This window comes from Typopeltis vanoorti, chromosome 4 (assembly GCF_054136105.1).
Source record: "Typopeltis vanoorti isolate ZY-2024b chromosome 4, IOZ_Tvanoo_1.0, whole genome shotgun sequence".
NCBI lineage: Eukaryota > Metazoa > Arthropoda > Arachnida > Uropygi > Thelyphonidae > Typopeltis > Typopeltis vanoorti.
In genome coordinates, this window is record NC_143552.1 from 66,737,510 (window position 1) to 66,758,621 (window position 21,112).

Sequence of the window (21,112 nt, forward strand, 5' to 3'; positions counted from 1 at the left end):
AAATTGCATAAAAATACACTAAGTAAATAATTAAACCAGTTACAAAATGTTGTTATAAAACTATTTATTACTATGTGGATTTTTTTTATTATAATGAAATATTTACAAGAAATCATGAATATTAGTTGCAAAGTTGTAGCATGAAAGCACTATAATCATTAGAACTCTGCATTGGCTTATTGGAGCTACCTCATTCTTACACCAATCTATTCAGTTTTTTTTTTTTAAACACATACAGTGCAACCTATTACACTATTTTCAACCAAAAATGGAGATGTCCCCTTTTTTGCAGCAATGTCTTCAATCATTATAATTCATTAATTTCATATTTTATAATATTTAGTCAGTTACATACAGAAGAAAGTAACAATATGTTGACGACTAGACATATTAATGACAGTGCAATATTTTTAATATATTGCACTATCATTACTATTATAACAGTGCAGTGCAATATTATAACCTCACTGTTAATTTAGGCAATAATTATTGAATATTTCCACAAACAAAATTAGGACAATTAAAATAAAGGCAAATAAATATTCAATGTTGCCAAAATAAATGTTCCTCTCCTTTAGAATTATCATGTTTTTTTTTTGAAAGGACTACTTTAAAAAGTAATCAATCTTTTCAAAGAACTTCTATTTAAAAATTCTGAGCAAGATTTTAATGAAACCAACAATTTATATTATATTAAATATACTCTCGCTACCAAACTTCTATAAACAGGTACTGTATTTGTGATATCTCCATTTTATTTTGTAGTCTTGAAAAAACCCTTTGATATTTTTTATTTATTTATTTTTTATATTGATTCCATACACAAGAGGTCAAAGGACCTATAAGCACATCAGTGCCATGTCTGGTGTGCAGGTGAGGTGAGGAGTCAGAAGTTTAGTGACTTTTTTCTTTTCTTTTTTTTTTTTTTTTTAGAGTTGCAAGTTGAAGCTGTTTTTGGAAGTACTTCTTGCAGCAGACTGTTCCAGAGGACAGAGGTAGATGAAATAAAAGAGGAAGAAGGAAAAAAGTGGGTTTGGTATGTGTTTGAAGTTGCACTATAAAGGAGTGCAACAGAAAGTGGAAGAATGATGGTTTGCCAGTTCAGTGGAGTAATGACCATTGAAGTATTTGTAAAATAGAAAGCGCTGAAACACTGTTTCTGTGAGAAAGAGGTCAAAGTGAATCTCTAAGAAATGAAAAGGATCATCTATGAGCCAAATTGCTCTCCTCTGGACAGTGTTAAAATTTTTTTAGGGAAGATTTAGGGGTTCCACCCTCAAACATGTCAGTAGTATTATAAACATGGATAAATGTGGGATTTTGTATTTTGTTGAGAGCTGGTTGTGTATAAAATAGCATCATGAACTAAAGAGAATGCCTAGTTTTTTGGACGTCGAGGAAGCTCTGGTTGAAACATGTTTGTGCCAGCAGAGGCTGGAAGTTAATGTTAGTCCAAGCAGAGAGAGAGTGATCTGTGTATTACCGAGGGTAAGGGAATGTGAGCTGAGATTTCTTTTGTGAGAAGCAAGACTGTGTTTTGGCAATACTGAATGTGACCAAGATTGTCTTTACTCCATTAAAAGAGCAGATCAGTGTTTAAGGCACTATTTGTAGATGGACTTTGATGCTTGGGATATTTGTGCACTACGCGGTTTGTGAAATGAGTACCGTACACCCACAGATGCGAGACCCTTTGACACCTGCGCATGTCAGAATTAAGGAGAATCCATTCCGATATTAGGGTAATCAGTGCATTTTGCAGGATGAGTGTTTATTATTATACGTCGGAACATTAGCTTTTCTTTATGAAAATTCTAGTTCTTAAAGTGGTAACTATTTTGTTCGTACAACAGTTGGAAAATTTACATATAAAGTACATGATTTCGAGTGTTGTGACCAATTCATACATCCTTTATTTCTTTTTTCCCTTCAGCATGAATCGACTATTCTTGGCACATTGCCAGGCTCAGTACTATGAAGTGTGGGTATACAATAGGATGAATGATGAGTACCATTGTCTCAGCAAAGCTGTGAATAGGATTAGTGGTGATTGAGAGTAGGTCATTTATGAGAAAGAGAATAGATGATAGGGTAGAGCCATGAGGTATCCCTGTATTAGTGGTGAAGTCAACAATGACCAGAAAGGAAGCTAGCAATCCACACAGAGGGTGGCAAGTAGACCAAAGGATGGCAGCTTGTTTAGCAGGCCTCAATGTCAGACACAATCAAAAGCTATGAAAATGTCAAGAGTGACAACACAAGTATCGCCAAACCTTTCCATTGCAAATGTCTAGTGGTAGGTGATGTAAGCTAAGTCAGCAGTGGTTCTTGAATGGCAGAACCCATACTAGTGGTCATTGATTAAATAATGGGCCTCTAGATAGTGGGGAAGGTGGCTATTGATTTCTCCATTATTTTGGAGACGTCAGGTAATGGCAATGGGTCATTAGGTTGACAGTAGACTTTGATTTTCTTTTTGAACAGGTTGGACATGAGAGTGCTTCCACATGTTGTGATAAGTACCTGCTATGTATATGTTTTCAGTTTGTGATCCTTAGTGAATATCAATTAAGTACAATAATATAAAGAAATTATGTGCATTTCATCATCTGGTTCTGTTAGTAGTAGTAGTAATAGTCTGTTTCTATAGAACAGTGAGTTAACAACATAGATAAAAAATTTAGCCTAGTCCATATCCAGGTAAAGGCTTTAACTCACTTAACAAAGATAGAAGGTTAACTTGAGGAAAGAACAATTTACAATTTTAATTATTATTACACCCTCCATGAAGCAGGCAGGGCAGATTCATCATGGGAGGTTCATTCAACTGAAAACATTTATCATGCTGAATCTTAAAATCCTTAACACTTCCTGAATTAATAACATATTCCAGTAACACATAATGCATATTCTGGTTCCATTCATTCATAATTCTACATGTAAAAAATCTATTCCTTACACTCTTATGCAACTTCCAGGGATGATCTCTGGTTCCTATATACATAATGCCATGAAATATATATTTAAATATTCAAATTACGTTTTCTTTACTAGTCACTTTAAACTATTAAACCATTTAAAAACCATAGAAAAGCAAACAAATAATAAAATTTGTCAGTGCTGCAATATGGTTTATTGCTCCCCCTGCCAACCAAATTGTGATGCCATTTATATTGGGTTTACCAACAGATCACTGGATTCTCCCTTATATATTGTCACAACTGCCATTGTCCCATTCCTGACAAGATTCACAAAAAAAAAAAAAAAAAAAAGGCCAACCAACCAAATCTCTAAATCTGCAACACAGAAATAGCTGCAGCTCATGTATTTGAATTCTGCATGCCCCAAATAGAGAAAGTGAGCATTTTTGATTAAAATAATAATAATAATAATAAAATAAAATAAAAAAAATATGAGACCATAGCAACAAGGTTTTTAAAAATATAATTTTTTTACTTTGTTTCGCATTCTAATTTTGCTTTTAGAGTTGTTTTTTGTTATTTTGATTGCCACCTTGCAGTCTTCACTACAATTTATTTATTGATGCTCATAATATATTCATTGCTTTTATATAATTTCAGCTTAAAGTTTTATTCTATTTTAACCAGCCCTTCAAACATATCCTATTCCCAGAGAGAACACCTTTAAAATTAATCTCCAAAGATTTCCTGTTTCCAGAAGATTTAGACAGGTAGGTCAGGGATATTATTATTATTACCCAAGACCCCATGGAGTCAAAGACTCATCTAGGAGGTCCTTTTATCATACACACTGCTCATCATACCATGCTTTAAACACACTAAAATTCTCTGCAGACACCACACTCTCAGGCAAGACATTCCAATCATTCACAACTCTGCATGCATAAAACCTGCTTCTCACTCCCTTGCTCACACCCTTTTCTGTAGAACCTCTCCAATATTGATTCTATAACAACCCCTTACTAACTTGTAGGTCTCTATCATATCTCCCCCTTTTCCTTCTATCCACCAGACTCTGTAAATTGCATCTTCTCAATCTTTCCTCATATTCGACATTCCAGAGGTCAAAAACTACCTTGGTCAGTCGCCTTTGGACCCTTTCCAACAACTCTTCATCCTTCTGAAAACCAGGTGACCAAATCTGGGAACAATAGTCCATGTGTGGCCTAATCAAAGCCTTATACAAAGGAACAAGAATCTCCCTACTTCTACAAGTTAGTGTCCTCCGCATCATTCCCAGAAGTCTGTGTTGTCTTCACAATTTTGGCAATGTGTCCCCTAAATTTCAGATCCTTATCCACTACCACCCCAAGATCTCTTACTTCCTCCACCTCTGACAATATATCCCCACCAAGCATAAATTCTACATCCCATCTTTGTTTCCCAAATTTTAAAACTTTACATTTCACAACATAGAACTCGCATCCCCATTCCTATGCCCAATCACTCAATTTATTGAATTCTTGTAAGGCCACAACATCTCCCCTACTCTTCATGGTTCATTCCAACTTTGCATCATCTGCAAACAACTGAATATCTCCATCCAAATCTTAGCCAATATCATTAATATACAAGTTATACAGTAATGGCCCTAAAACAGATCCCTGAGACACACCACTAGTGGCTTTCCTTTTCCTGGATATTGCATCCACATACACAAACTTGCTGATACCTATCAGATAGCCAGTCTCCAATCCAATGCACTAATCTAATATCCAACCCCCATTCGCTCTAGTTTGACTATCAACTTATCATGGGGTAATCTATCAAAAGCCTTTGCGAAATCTAAGTATATACTGTATATCACTCTCCTCTGTCCAAGGAAGAAGTCACCTTGGACAGAGGAGAGTGATATACAGTACATTACTCAAACATGATCTCCCTTTAACAAATCCATGCTGTCCATCAAAGATAATACCATTGTTGTCAACCCAATTCTGGATCCTAGTTCTCACAAGCTTCTCCAACATAAATTTGATGTTTGCGTTCTATCCTCCCTTATGAAGCAGCACAATCTTTCCCTCCTTAGGAACTTGACCCAGTGCAAGACTCATATTAAAAAAAATATATCAAGGCAGGTGTCAACTCCCTGGCACATTCCTTCAGAATACATGGGGATATATTATCAAGTCCCACAGCCTTATTAACATCTACTTTGCTCAACTCTAAGTACACCGCTTGCTTGCTTACAGTCAGTCTCTCCTCCCCATCAGCTGCTCTCAATCTCTCCATGAAGTCACATTCACAAGACTGAAAGGCCTTTATGAACTGCTCATTAAGTATCTCCACTATATCTTCTGCAACAGTTATCTTTATAACATTTTCTCCAATCAATGTCATTCTTCTTCCATAATCATTCTTTTTTTTTTTTTTTTTTGCTGGCTACATATCGAAAGAACTCCTTAGGATTCTTTTTTGGCTTCATTAGCTAACTGCTGCTCATACCTCACTTTCGCTACCCTTACCAACCAAGTCACCCACCTTGCCTTGTCTTTGTAATCTTCATAGAATTGGTTATTACCACTTCTCTTATGCTGTCTCCATAATGCCTTTTTCTCTGTATCGCATGCTTAATCTCTTTGTTCATCCATTTCACACCTACCCTATTAATCTTCTGACCTTTGGAATACAAATTCCAAATTTGGAATACAAATTTAGACATTGTTTTTACTAGATAGTTCTTGAAAATCCCCCAAGCTGCATTGATTTCTTTTCCAGCTAACTCCTCATTTCATGCTACACCTGCATGCTGTCTCCTGAACTCTTCATAATCACCCCCCCCCCCTTATAGTTTCACATATACCCTTTTCTCTCAGATGTCCTCACATTGCTGGCAACTACCCAGGTAATCACTTCATGATCACCTCACCAATGGTGGCTGATTGGATACCTCATTTATAATTACATCCTCTGATGAGATGATGAAATCCAAGACCCTCAATCCTCGTGTGCCCTCTGTTACATACCGTCTGAGGCGGTTATCCCTCAAAAACTCTAAGAAATTCATTTTCTTTACGTCCAGTTGCTATCTCATCATTTCAGTCTATATTGCCATAATTAAAATCACCCATTTCTTATTTGCTTGGCTAATTTGATTATACATTTCATAGTCACTATCATCCACATTTCCAGGTCTATAACAACATCCAACAAAGTATTTCATTCTATTCACCTCTATTTCTCTCACACCAAACTGTCTCAAAACCACTGGCACTATTTCCCTCTTGCATAGGGTTCCCATTCATCCCGTTTTTTATAAAAATGTCCTGAGTTAATTCCAAAAGTCCCGCTTTTTTAAGTATCCTTCAGGAAAAAATGGAAAAATGGATTTTATCTCGTGTTTAGTACCAATTTCTATTACAATGTTGATAATAATAAATTTTATTTATTTATTTATAATAATAATCATTAGTATTATAAATAATATAACTAACTAATAATAACTAATAGTAACTAATGGCAATGTTCTTTTTCCCTATGCTTCTGTTATAACAGAATCTTACTTGATCAATACTTTGTGTGTTATAATTTTTATCATTTTCTACTCCTATAATGCCGAAACATAAGTGAAGTATTAATGATAATATTAGAAGAGAATTTCCTTTCATTAAAAGTGTAGATGAAAATATGGAATGTACTTTATGTAACCGTAAATTTTGCATTTCACATGGTGGTCGGTCAGACATAGTTAACCACGTGAAAACAAAAAACATAAAGCTGATGTTCGAAGTAAGGCTTCCAAATGCAGTATAAGTAATTTTTTAATTGTGAAAACCAAGAGTGAAAGGGAAAAAGAGTTATCACTGGCAGCGCAGGAGCAACCTTCACGTATCACACAGCGGTGCATAACCACAGCTTTAACTCCATGGACTGCAACCATTGTGAAAAATATTTTCAACGATAAATTGAGGTGTTCGCAAACGAAGTGCAAGGCAATAATAACCAATGTTATTGCACCATTAGCAACAAAGCAGAGTGAGGAAGAGCTAAAAGAAGTTTGTTTTATATCAGTACTAATCAATTCATCAAACCACTTTAACATGAAATTAGTGCCTCTAGTCATTAGATACTATCATCCAGAAAAACGTGTGAAGGTGAATGTGTTGGAGTTAGTTAATTTAGGTGGTGAAACTTCAGAACTTTTATTTTCTTATGTGTTAGATCTCCTGAAAAAGGTTATTGCTATATTAGTAGATAATACAATACAAACTCTGGTGGAAAGAAGAGAAAGGGAAAGGATAATCTGTACTTCAAAATGCAAGAAAACGCTGTGAACAATTTAATTGGAATTGGTTGCCCTGCACATGTGATATAGAATGCTGTGCAAACTGCTTCAGATTGCTTACCTATCGATCTTCAGTTAATAATTAACAAGATTTACCAACATTTCCACATATTGTGTACGAGTTGAGGAACTTTAATCATTTTGTGAATTCACAAACATAGAGTATAAAACTGTTTTGGGTAGCAGCAAGACAAGATGGCTCTCTCTTTTGCCTGCAATCCAGAGGGTTATTGACATGTTCCCTTCATTGAAGTCATATTTTCTTTCTATTGACAAATGTCCTATCAGTCTGAAAAATTTCTTTGAAAATCCACTTTCAATTACACTCCTGCATTTCCTTGCCAGCCAGTTAAAACCTTTTATGATACCATTAAATGAATTAAAAAGCAAGATATAACAATAATTGAAGTGAAGGATGAAACAAACAAACTGGTAAAAAGGTTAAATTGTAGGAAGGCAGAAAAGTTTCTTACAACTACTGTGAGAAAACAGTTGCAAGAATTAGAAAAGGGACACATAACAGTTGAAAAGTTTGAAAGCAACGCAGTAGATTTCTACTGCGCCTGTATTGAATATATTCAGGAGTGGTGTACACCATTTCTCACACCTCCTCTTCAGTCTATGGATTGGATTAATTTGATGGGAAAGGATCCTGTGACTTGGAAGATAGTGTCACCAAGTTTTATTGTGAATGAAGAGGACTTATTTGATGAGTTTTTGTGTGAAAAAATATTGTGAAAGCAAATTTGAAGTGTGGAGTGAACAGAAGGATCAAAGTGTCAGTGATAAATGGTATGAAATGTTTGCTCATTTTATGAAGCAGGGTATAAATTCTGGGAGTATTAAATGCCTAGTTAGCTTTTGTTTAGCACTGCCAGGAACTAATGCAACTGTTGAACGTGTTTTTTCATTAATAAATGCGCTCTAGACAGATGAAAAAAAAAAAAAAAAAAAAAAAGACTTAAAATTGAGACAGTAAAAGCTTTAATCATTGTAAAGACATATTTTAAGAATTTCTCTTGTGCTGCATTCTATGATCAAATATCAAAAGAAATTAAAAAAAATTCTTGAACAGGTCCATAAATCTGATAAATACTTTTCTAATTAAATGTTTGTGATTAATAATCCTTTTTTAAAGTGGATTTAATGTTAATGTATGTTTATAGCAGTATTTAATTTAAAGTGCAACGTATAATAGTTTTATTTTTGGTTTTCTTAATTTTTAATGTCTTTTTTTACAAAATATCCCTGGTTTTTTAAGTAAAAATTTCAGAATGTCCCAGATTTTAGTAAAACATTATGGAAACACTACTCTTGCATCTCTACTTTGTATGGACATAACTCTATCATCAATAGCACTCCTCCTCCCTGTCTATTCTCATGAAATACATCATACCCTTCCATCTGTATTTCTGTCAGGATGTCATCCTCATGTAACCATGTCTCACTTATTCCAACAATTTTTGAGTGAACAGACTCAATTAATGAGCCATTTCCCTTTCTGCTTATTCATTTTAGAACCCTCTTCAAGTTCAACTGTTTCCTCTTGATTCCAGGTCATCCCATTCCTTTCCACACATGCATTTACATCCTCTTGGAGCATCCATCTTTCTCACACTGTGTTCCCCTGTCCATCCTGAGCCTCCCCATTTCCCCGTCTGTCTTGTACACTCATTCTCTCATTCCCTATACTCATGCCACTCACTTCCTCATTCATAACCACCTCTTCAATCTCTCCTGTCTTACTCTCCCACATCACTTCCCACTTGATCAGCTTCATTCTCTGTACTCACTTCTCTACCTTCCAGCAGCAGTCTCTCCAAGCGACTCACACCAAAACCACTCAAATGCAGTCCATCACTTTTATATAGTTCACTTCATCCTTCAAACTCATTTTACGCATTAATAAACTGAACTTCTTTCTCTTCACACAAATAGCTAACATATCATTCATAATACTTGCTCTCCTTCCCATCTCACCACTGTCACATCTAGGTAACATGCTTACTACCTTTCCTATCACACTATTTTCTTTTATCCATCTAAGCAACCTCCTGATATCCAATCTGACGTGCTCTTTGTTCTCAGTCAAGTCATTCGTCCCTATTAAAATTACCAACTCTTTTGCTCGCTTCCGTCTCACATCCAATGTCTCAATTACTCTACTCATTCTATGCCAGGAAAACATACCTTGTGCATTCTCTCATTCAGCACACCTTTAATAATTGAGTCACCAAACAAGGCAATTGTAGGTCTTGTTACCTCTTTTATACATGATTTGTTTTAATCATTTTCACTCTCATTTTCATTTCCCGAATTTTCTTAACTTCATTCTGCATCCATTTCATCTCTTGCCTCATCCTAACCAACTGAACTTTCGAATCTTGCGTCACATTTTCTCTGTCATTCATCCTTTCGATCCTTGTACTTTCGCTGTCATTCTTTCTTTTGATTTTTCCAGCTTTATAACCTTATGTTACACTATTTCCAGTTTCATTCATTCTCTCAATTTCATTGCCTTCCGCCACATTCACATCACTTTCGTCCCTTTTACCATCCATTAAGGTTTTCAAGTCACTCGTTTTCTTTTTCAATAATTTTTTTTTTTAACAATTTTTTGCTCTTCTTTCACACCCTCCTTCTCTTTCAGACAAGCACTCATTCTCCTCGTGGCATTCTCATTACTAATACTTTCTGTCATCAACATATTAGCACTCATCAAATCATTCAGCTCGCACTTCATGCACACCCTCCTTCCATCTGCCTTGAATATCCACAATTTATCAATGTAATGAAACATGTACATGTAGCACACCTCGCATTTTATGAAACGACTGAAGTCGAAGTTAAATTCCTGCAATAACAAAGCTACTGCCATCTTTCCTTTGCCAGTTACTACACTAAGGTCTAATATCAACAAATTTGTAATTAAATTTAGACTTATATACAATTAATTATTTCAAAAATAACTTATCCGAAACCTGAGCTCTCTTTACACAAGAGCACCCTCCTCTCTTATTGCACCATTGTTCTCAATAATGCCTTGTTTCAAGTATTTTTAATTTAAAACCACTGTTGCAAAAAACAGTTCATTATTGTATGTATCACCATATTGATAAAGGCTTTGCTTATTATTTTATACTTAGAAATAATTGTATAACCTGAATGAAATCTTCCGTTGGCATTTATCCAAAATTCACACCTTCTATTCAAGCCTTGATTTCCAAGTATTGCAAGGCAGTTCAGTTCATGAAGAAGCTTCAGTATATCACAAATGGACTGTGACAAAAACTTCAGCATCACACTCAGCCTACATTGTAGCTGCCACAACTGTAAAAAAAAAAAAAAAAATGTAATTTTGAAAGGGCCAAATGCCACAAACATTACCTCCTGTTCTAATGGCAGTTGAGCTCTCTGGTCCCTCACCAAGGTTGTTGGGTGCAACTTAGACCCTTCCATGCTTCAACCTCTCACATCCAGATGGTACTACTGTAATATTACTCAAATTCTCTTTCATTCTTGCACTGATGACCATAGCAAAGTACTGTAATCCCTACTCTCAATATAATTTCAGCTTAGTTTTAATTATATTTTAACCAGCCCCTCAAACATATCTGAATCATGGAGAGAACCATTAAAAATTAATCTCCAAAGATTTAATACCACAAAGGTAGGTCAATGATATTATTGCACCATTGTTCTCAATAATGTCTTTTTTTCAAGTGTTTTTAATTTAAAGCAACTATAACCAAAAATAATTCATTAATGCAGGGAGCTCTATATTGATAAAAGTTTTGCTTATCGCTTTATACTTAAGTCACTGATCTGAATAGCATTACTTCCAATTAAAACATCTGTTCAGAAATACTATGAAATCATAACTATTACTGTTTCCATCTGAGTAGGTGTGTTAATTGGAAGTAATGAAGGAATATTCAGATCATTGAAAGGATGGAGTAGAAGTTACAGAGGCCATTCCATTTAGCACTCTTATATTGCCAGAGAACAACATTGGGATGATCTACATTTAAGTCATTTTAAAGTGCAAGAAACTTGAATCATGTTTGATCTGAGTTACCAAGAGGAAAAATGATGACACCTAATGTATTTGAAAGAGGAGCTTATAAGGAAGAGGTGAAGGATGTTAGAAAGATACTCACTCTCCTTCGATGAGTCTTTGGACTCCCTGGAGGTGTCACATAATAATAATAATACGGTTGATTTCTGTTGACAGAGAGAGATTCCATTGGAACAAAGATTGTAGGCTTTATTGGTTAGAGTTTTAATGATGCCAAATTATTAAGAATGGTGGTGATGAAAGATTTATGAATGCCTGTGTGAGTGGGGTTTCCTGTACACAGTGAAGGAAAGGTTACCATTCAGAGGTGTGTCATTTTGGGAGTGGCACAGTATTAAAATAATTTACTTAATAATTAATAATAAATAAAATACTTTACTTAATAATAAATAAAATAATTAATTTGGGAGTGGCACAGTATTAAAATCATCTGGTCTGGCAGATTATGTATTGGATACCACTCGCAGGGTCTTCTAGAAACAAAAAAAAACATCACAGTAAAGTTTTTTTAAAAAAAAAGACTGTTCTTGGAATCTGCAGCTGCACTTAGAAATCAACCAAATGTAAATAAATACAGATGCAAAAAACTTCCCAAAATTTGGAAAACATTAAATCCTCAGGCATCCCAATTCGTTAACACACAGATACATTAATACTCTATATAAGTTACAGGACAGATAATGTGGTAATCCTGTTCTAGAAAACAAGTGTGGAACTTTTTCAAACCACTTTGAGCTTCCACTAAGCAGAGTGATGGTCTCATACTGGACAATGATACTCATCTACCACTTACTGATGTTCTGAAACTCATGAATTCAGCATTTACATGTTTAAAGTACTGCCATTCTTTTTTCCTCTCACTAAATAGAAAGAACAAAACTTGAATTTTCTCAGGCTGTGTCTTTTACATTTCACTATACTAATTTCATTATATTTCACTACTTCAAAATAAATATAATAATGTCTATAAACAGATGGTTATAAACCTGAGTTATTTCTTTTAATCACCCCAACCCTCTAAGTCTGGAATTTTTGCATATATATATATATATATATATATATATATATATATATATATATGTAAGCAAAAGCCAATAAACACCTTTAAGTATACAAAGTGTATATCTGAATATATTGAAATAGCAATTTCTGCTTGTTCATATGATAAAATTTAATCAATGCTACTTATGATTCTCTCTAATTATTAAAACAAAAAAATTAAATAAAAAATAAAACAATTTTAATGTCAAAAAACAATATGATCAAAGTTCATTAAGTAGCACTGATTATGTGGCACCTGTATGAAGTCTAAGTACTCATGATAGGAGGGCATTCTACTCGATACAACCCACTGTCTACAGACTATACTTGAACACTCACTAATAGTATTTTTGCTGTGAACTGTATGTGTCATCATATTGATTTGACTGTATACAAGATGAGACAGTTTCTGGGGAAGCAGGGGAGCTGTATCTATACATAACAAAGGCTAACTCACCATAACATGAAAAAGCCCATATAGAGATTTTTCACAAACAAGAGCTGAACTCTGGTCTTTACCAATCAAAAGATGCACAGACATGTGCTGCGGTACTTAAATTCATTCCATATCTTGGTTTTTTACATAAAGGACTACCCCAGGGAGTCCTTACTCATCGAGGGAGACCCTAAACATCATGTCCATACAACTATACGACATTCTCACAGTATCTACCATACCTTGCCTTGAACTCACTCACTGTCATAGCACCCACAACAGACTCTGGCAGTTTATTCCACTCATTCACCACTCTAAAAGTAAAGAACCCAGCTCTAACACCCCTGCTTACCACACTCTTGCCCAGCTTCCATAGGTGTCCCCTAGTTCTCCCACCACCAGTCCTGATCTCAAAAATATCCTCTGAATAAATCCTATAGAAACCCTTTAGCAATTTGAATGTCTCAATCATATCTCCCCTTTTCCGCCTATCAACCAATTTCTGCAACCCACAAATCTTCAACCTGTACTCATAAGGTTCATTCCATAGACCTGCTATCATCTTGGTCACTCGCCTCTGGATCCTCTCCACCTCCTCCCCATTAAGAAGAAACCTAGGTGACCAAATCTGTGCACAATAGTCGAGATGTGGTCTTATCAAGACTCAGTACAGAGGAACAATAACTTGCTTGTCTCTGCTCGTCAAAGTATTTTTCAACAACCAACTGAGTTGATGAGCTGATTTAGCCAATTTTACAATGTGCCCCCTAAACTTCATCTCCCTATCCACCAACACTCCCAAGTGCCTGTCCTCATCAATCTCCTGGAGTACAGTTCCACCAATGTGGTATACTGCTGCTAATCTTTTCACTCCGAAATGCATAACCTTACATTTTGTCACATTAAATAGACATCCATTCTCCTTAGCCCAGACCTCCAATCTATCCAAATCATCCTGCAAGATTTTAACATCTTCTGCATTCACTATTGCTCTACCCAACTTTGCATCATCAGCGAACAAATGAACTGTTCTTCTTAGGTCCTTCCCTATATCGTTAATGAACAAATTAAACAGCAGTGGTCCATGAACAGAACCCTGCAGCACACCACTAGTCACAAGCCATCTTTTGGACACAACTCCTGAATAAACCACTCTCTGGTATCTCTCCATCAACCACCCTCCTATCCATCTCACCAACCCTATATCTATTCCCACATTCAGATATGTTGCAGTTTACGGATTAGAATTCCATGTGGTATCCTTTCAAATGCCTTAGTCAGGTCCAGCACTATCACTGTAAACCCATTACCCTTATCCAGTTCAGCCGTCACTGTGTAATAAAACTTGAACAAGTTACTGAGGCATGATCTACCCTTCACAAAGCCATGCTGTCCCCCGTATAGTATCTCATTTTCATCAATCCATTCTTGTATTTTTCCCTTGACTACTTTCTCCAAGACCTTGACAACGACTCCTGATATGCTGATCGGTCAGTAATTTGCAACAGTAGTCTTGGATCCTCCTTTATGCAGTGGAACTATTTTCCCCTCTTTCCACACCTTCGGGACTAAACCAGATCCGAGACTCCGATTAAACAACATTATCAAGGGCACTGATAATTCTTTAGCCGCTTCACGTAAACTAGTTCCTTCATATTTTCAATGTCGCCACCTGGATGATATACTCTTGTGATCAAAATCAAGCCCAATCTGTTGGGACTCTCAAACAAAGATACTAATAAACTATGCTTTGTAGTTGCTGCTTTACTCTTTAGATGTAAATTACCTCCATGTAATTTATCTAGTACTGAAATCTGTGTGCTACTTTCATTAAGACAAAAGAATCATATTTTTTCAAAAGTCGATAAAGGAAAAGTTGTAGTGATAATGGATAAGGCTTACTATGAGAGGAAGATAGGTAGCAGTATCTTACAAAAACACAGATTAAATAAGCTTCTTGATGAAGTTGTTAGCCGAGATCAAAATACTTTGTATAAGTCATGCATCCATTTTGGAAGGACTCCTCATTTATATGGTCTCCCAAAAATTCACAAAGAAAGTTGTTCAGTAAGACCCATTATGAATTGTACTGACTCTCCCACCTACAAGGGTGGTCTGAAAAGTTCTCAGCCTAACAATAAAAAAAACGAATTTATAATTTCCAAATTATTTTCATTTTTCAATATAATCTTCCTTAAGACTAATACATTTATTCCAGCGATGCTCCAGTGCTATTATCCCATCCTGTAGTGGTTCTCAGTGAGATCTGCAAAATACCTCTCTACAGCTGCAATCACCTCTTGATTCAAAGAAAAACACTGACCAGCGAAGAAGAGTTTTAGTTTTGGGAAGAGACAGAAGCCAGAGAGAGAGAGAGCCAAATCTGGGAAATAGGGTGGATGTTCTAACAATTCATAGTGCAGATCCTTTGATTTTATCATTGCCAAAACACCTTTGTGGGCAGGTGAATTGTCCTAATAAAAGATGATTTTTTTTTCTTCTGCAAACCGGGGCTTTTCTCGCGAAATTTTTTGTCTAGTCTGGTTAAAAGATCGGAATAATATTCCTCGGTTATTGTTTTACCCTTTTCAAGATAATTAATAAACAAAATGCCTTTAGCATTCCAAAACACCAATGCCATGACCTTTCTTGCTGATGGAACCAACTGTCTTATTTGGCACTGAACAACCGGTTTTTGTCCACTGTTTTGACTGCTGTTTGGATTCTGGTATGTAACGGTGAATCCAAGTCTCATCCATAGTAATAAATTGACACACAAAATCAGTTTTATTCTTGTTAAATTTCTCCAAGTACTGTTCAGAGATTTTCATGCGAGTGCATTTTTGATCGGCTGTGAGCAAGCGTGGCACCCATCCTGCGCAAAGCTTTTTTATTTGCAATTCTTCATGCAAAATATATCCAACATGTTCTTTTGAAATGCCTATAGTCTCAGCAATTTCACGCACTTTGACTCGCCGGTCATCCAATACTATATCGTGCACTTGATCAATGATTTCTGGTGTTGTTACACTTTTTGGACGTCCTTCACATGGATCATCTTCAAGGCTGGTATGGCCATGTTTAAACTCGGAAGCCCTTTTCTTAATTGTCGAAAAACAAAGCAGAAAAGAGCCCACAAACTTTTATGAACTTCAAATCAATTTCTTTTGGTGTAAAACCTTCTTTTACAAAGAATTTTATAACCACACAATACTCAATTGTATCCATTTCAAGGGATACAGACATCACTTTTGCTTCAGACAGCTTATAAAACAAACTACGTGATAGAATGAATTGCAATTTCACATGGATGCTTATGACAGATGTACCGACTTAGAAAAAAAAATCATGCCGATAGTGTCGAGGCCAAGAACTTTTCAGACCCCTCGTATAGAATTGTTAAATTCCTTTCACATTTATATTTACATTTCATTCACAACTATATATTGGACAATCCAGATCATTTATCAAGCACATTTTCTCGAAAAAATCAAAAACATTCAAATACAAGAGTTGAATATGTTAGTTGTCTTTGACACGGTTTCTTTATTTAATAACATTTTGTTATCTGATTATCAGTTTACTATATGATGATTTCCCTCCTGATGTGAAAATTTCTGAATTTGTGATACAACCAGGATATATCAGCTGGAAAAACAAGATCTATAGAGTTGAAGGCACTACCATGGGTAGACCTCTGTCTCCACCTTTGGCAAACTATTTTTTGAACCATCTGGAAGATACCTTGTTTTCCTCCATTCATCCCCAACGCCTCTCTTCAGTTTCATTATGTCAATGAAAATGAACTTACTAAATGAACTCAATAGCCTTCAACCATGCATTCAATGCATCATGGAAAAAGAATATTGGGTAGTTACCATTCTTGGACACCCTTACTGGAACAGCCTCTAGTATTTTGTCAAATAGTGTTTATTGAAAACCTACCTTTACTGGCTATACATTCATCAAAAGTCTGCTCATCAACACCCCTCAAAAAATTGTTATCAAGTCTCTAATTAATATAGCACATACTGTACGGCCACAGATGTGAGACCCTTTGACAGTGCTGCGAAGGTAAGAAAAAGGAGAATCTGTTCAGATAATAGGATAATCAATCCATCTTGTGGGATAAGTTGTTTATTATTACACATTGGAAAATTAACTTTTATGAACATTGTAGTTTTTAAAGTAGTAACTACTTTGCTTGTATAACAGTTGGAAAATTTTACATATAAAGCACGTGATTTCGTGTGTTGGTGACAAATTCATACATCCTTTATTTCTTTCTTTCCTTCAGCATGAATTGACTATTCTTCGCAATCTGCCAGCCCTGGTTCTATGAACTGTGGGCATACAATATGTGTATTCTTCTTCCTCAAGCTTACAACAAGAACTTCTCACTATCAAAACTTGAATGGAATTAAGTGGTTACAACCCTCGTGAAATCTAGCAGATAACTGATTCATATGTTCTACCACTTAATGATTCATCAACAGACTGCACGGTTCTAATTCCTTATGTTTCTCGTATCTCAACCTATAGGTAGAATTTTGAAGAAGTATCATCTTATTCCTATATATTTTCCTATCAACAAAATTTCTCATATTGCCATCTACAAAAGACAACCTGTCACCTCTATCATTAGCTGGTGTTACCAGATTCCTTGTGAATAACATACTTTGGGCAGACAGGCTATTCTGTGGAAAAAAGAATTAATGAACATTAATATAGGAAAGGATCTGAGAGGAATTGTTCGTTTGTTTGCTGATGATGCAAAGTTGGGTAGAGCAATAGTGAATGCACATGATGTCAAAATTTTGCAAGATGATTTAGATAGTATGGAGAATGGATGTCAATTTAATGTGGCAAAGTGTAAGGTTATGCATTTTGGGGTGAAAAGATTAGCAGCAGTATACCACATTGGTAGAACTGTACTTCAACTCCTTATCCACCAACACTCCCAAATCCCTGGCCTCGTCAATCTCCTGGAGTACAGTTAGTTACTTAGTTACTGAAGAATACTTTGATGAGCAGAGACAAGCAATTTATTGTTCTTCTGTATCGAGCCTTGATAAGACCCCATCTTGACTACTGCGCCCAAATCTGGAAGCTAGGGTTTCTTCTTGATGGGGAGTAGGTGGAGAGGATCCAGAGACGAGTGACCAAGATGATAGCAGGTCTATGGAATGAACCTTATGAGAACAAGCTGAAGATTTGTGGGTTGCAGAAATTGGTTGATAGGCAGAAAAGGGGTGATATGATTGAGACATTCAAATTACTGAAGGGTTTCTATAAGATTAATTCAGAGGATATTTTTCAGAACAGGACTGGTGGTGGGAGGACTAGGAGCCATCCATGGAAACTGGGCAAAGTGTGGTTAGCAAGGGTGTTAGAACTAGGTTGTTTATTTGGAGAATGGTGAATGAGTGGAATAAGCTGCCAGAGTTTGTTGTGGGTGCCATGACTGTGAATAAGTTCAAGGCAAAGTATGATAGATACCATGTGGATGTTGCATAGTTGTTCTTGACATGATGTTTAAGGCCTCCCTCGATGAGTCCAAGGACTCCTTGGAGTTGTTCATAATAATAATAATAATATCATTAGTTAAATTAAGGGGATATTAAATCCCATATAGTTTTAAAACCAAATAAGAAACTCAAAGATTGGAATCAGAGAGTTTCTTGCCGAATATAGTAAACTATAAAGTATCGGCGACACTAGCGTTAGCAAATGCAAGTGATCCTAGTACGTAGTACAATACCGGGCAGCTCGTTGCAAAGGTGGAGAAGTTCAGATCGCTATTCTTAGGTATTTTCCATAATGTAAATAATATCATTTATAAATAATATCATCAATGTATAATAATATAATTTAAATAATATCATTAGTACATTGAATACTTGAAACCTCAAAAGTTTGGTTTGGCACATAGTGTTGACACTAAACAGTATCTGGTGGGATGAAGCTCATCTTATCCATATAAGTAGTTTTAAATATGAATGCCTTTTCAAAGAAAGTTTTTTGGGGAAGAGAGAAAAAAGTTTCTCTCTTCCCCAAAAAAGTGTGTGGGAGATTCTCAATATCATTTTTATGTAAACATCAAAAATAGTTTTAATATTATTCGTTAATATTAATTTCTAGCTCGTGGAAATTGTTTTTAATTGGTAAACCAATTGCTGTATGTACCTGGTATCCTGTTCTTTGATTTGCTTATTTCTGCACACTGTGATTATAATGTACCTGTTATTTTCATTACAAAATATCTGTACTTTCATTAAAGTTAATTACTGTGGTTATTGTAATTTGTTGTTTGCCTGTTTTGCATCCACCTTTATGCAACAAACAATCCCTAATGAGTGGAAAAAGAGCAAGATTGTTCCATTGGGATAAAAAACTGACACCATCAAGCCAATGGAAGTGTTAGTTCCCTTGCCCATTCTTTCACAACACATGGTGAAATCCCATCTAGTCCAATAGCCTTATTCACATCAAGATGACTTAAAAACAATTATAGACTTCTGCCTCATTCACCTTTGAGGAACTGAGTTCAAGTGTTAATTTTTTAACTTCCTGCTTCCTCAGAATAGCATCATTACCACCAGTATGAAAAACCCTAACAAAATGATCACTGAACAGCAGCTTTTTGAATCCATTCTCTCCAATAAAAAGACCTGGATCCATATTGGTGGAAAAAAGAGCAGGCCCAGATTCCTCCACAATGGTCTTCCACAGGGCTCTGTGTTATCCCCCTTTACTATTTAACATCCACATGTCTGACTTACCACATACAAGCTCAAGCAAATATATATATATATATATATACACACACACACACACGCTGATGATCTTGCTATCCTACACCAGTCTATAGTTTGCCCACTGTTTGTAAGTCCCTGCTTCGCGTCTTTCCAAGAATAGTCGATTCATACTGAAGGGGAGAAAGAAATGAAGGACGTCCGAATTGGTCGTCAACACGCGAAATCACGTGCTTTATAGGTAAAATTTTCCAACTGTTATACAAGCAACATAGTTAACTACAATAATCATAAAAGAGAAGTTAATTTTCCTGACCAGTAATAATAAACTACTCATCCCACTATACGGACTGATTATCCTATTATCGGAATGGATTCTCCTTTTTCTGAGATGCACAGAAGTATCGAAGAATCTCTAATTGGTGGGCGAACTATACCTCCTTTGCCAACCTGGAAACAACCTTGAACACAGACCTGAACATCCTGGAGGTGTATTTCAAGCGGCAGTAACTGAAGCCAAATCCAACAAAAATTGTGTCCACAGCATTCCACCTGAAAAATGCAGAGGCAAATTAACATCTCAACCTCTCTTTCTGCAAGAAAATGGTAGAACATGAGCCTCACCCGAAATACCTTGGAGTGAGCCTGGACAGAAGCCTAACCTATAAAAGGCACATCACCAACCTGTCTAACAAAGTTAAAAGGAGAAATAATATCACCTCATGGCTTGCTGGAGCAACCTGGGGTTGTGGTGATGGTGTGTTAAGGTCGCCTGCTCTAGCCCTTGCATTCTCTGCGGCAGAATACTGTGCTTGCTCCTGTCTCACTAACATCATAGACACCCAGCTAAATTCTACCATGCGCACAATTAGTGGGACACTGAAAAGCACCCCTCTCTCCTGGCTGCCTGTCCTATCTAACATTGCTCCACCAAATACATGGAGAAAATAAGCCTTGATTAAAGTATTTAATAAAGTAATGAGCAACCTACTCCTCCCCTGCACCAGACTCTCATAAATATTGTATTTATGAGAGTCTGGTGCAGGGGAGGAGTAGGTATTGTATTTGCCTAAAATCACGAAACCCTTTCTGGTCCATGCACGAACTATCTTCAGCCGCCTTACCATCAACACCTGACATGTGGAGAGAACACTGGTCCAACAAATGGTTTCCTGGTTGAAGATCCATGTGCTCTGCAGCCTGGTTTTGCCCTTCCTAAAAAGATTTGGTCATCATCAACAGGATCAGAACTAACCAAGGCAGATGTGGCTACCTACAGCATAAATGGAGACTATCAGACCACCCTTATTGTGACTGTTCCCCTGTGGTCCAGACAATCACTCATATTGCAAATGACTGCCCAAGGTGTCAATTTCATGGTGGTGGCCTCCAGGACATCCATAAGGTACAGATGAGGCCCTGGATTGGCTTTCTGGTCTGAACATTGACCTGTAGCTGTTTTTGCCATAAGAATAAAAAAATAAAAAACTGAACAGCAGCTCTACTATAACTTCTTCCTTATCTCAATCCTGCAAA

General features: G+C 36.1%; 1 protein-coding gene across 2 annotated transcripts in view; it reads right to left on the reverse strand.

Annotated features, from left to right (window-relative positions):
- Nucleotides 1-21,112, reverse strand: part of LOC150107373 (DDB1- and CUL4-associated factor 10 homolog) — a 186,511-nt gene that overhangs the window by 138,648 nt on the left and 26,751 nt on the right. The gene's annotated exons all lie outside the window — the stretch shown is intronic.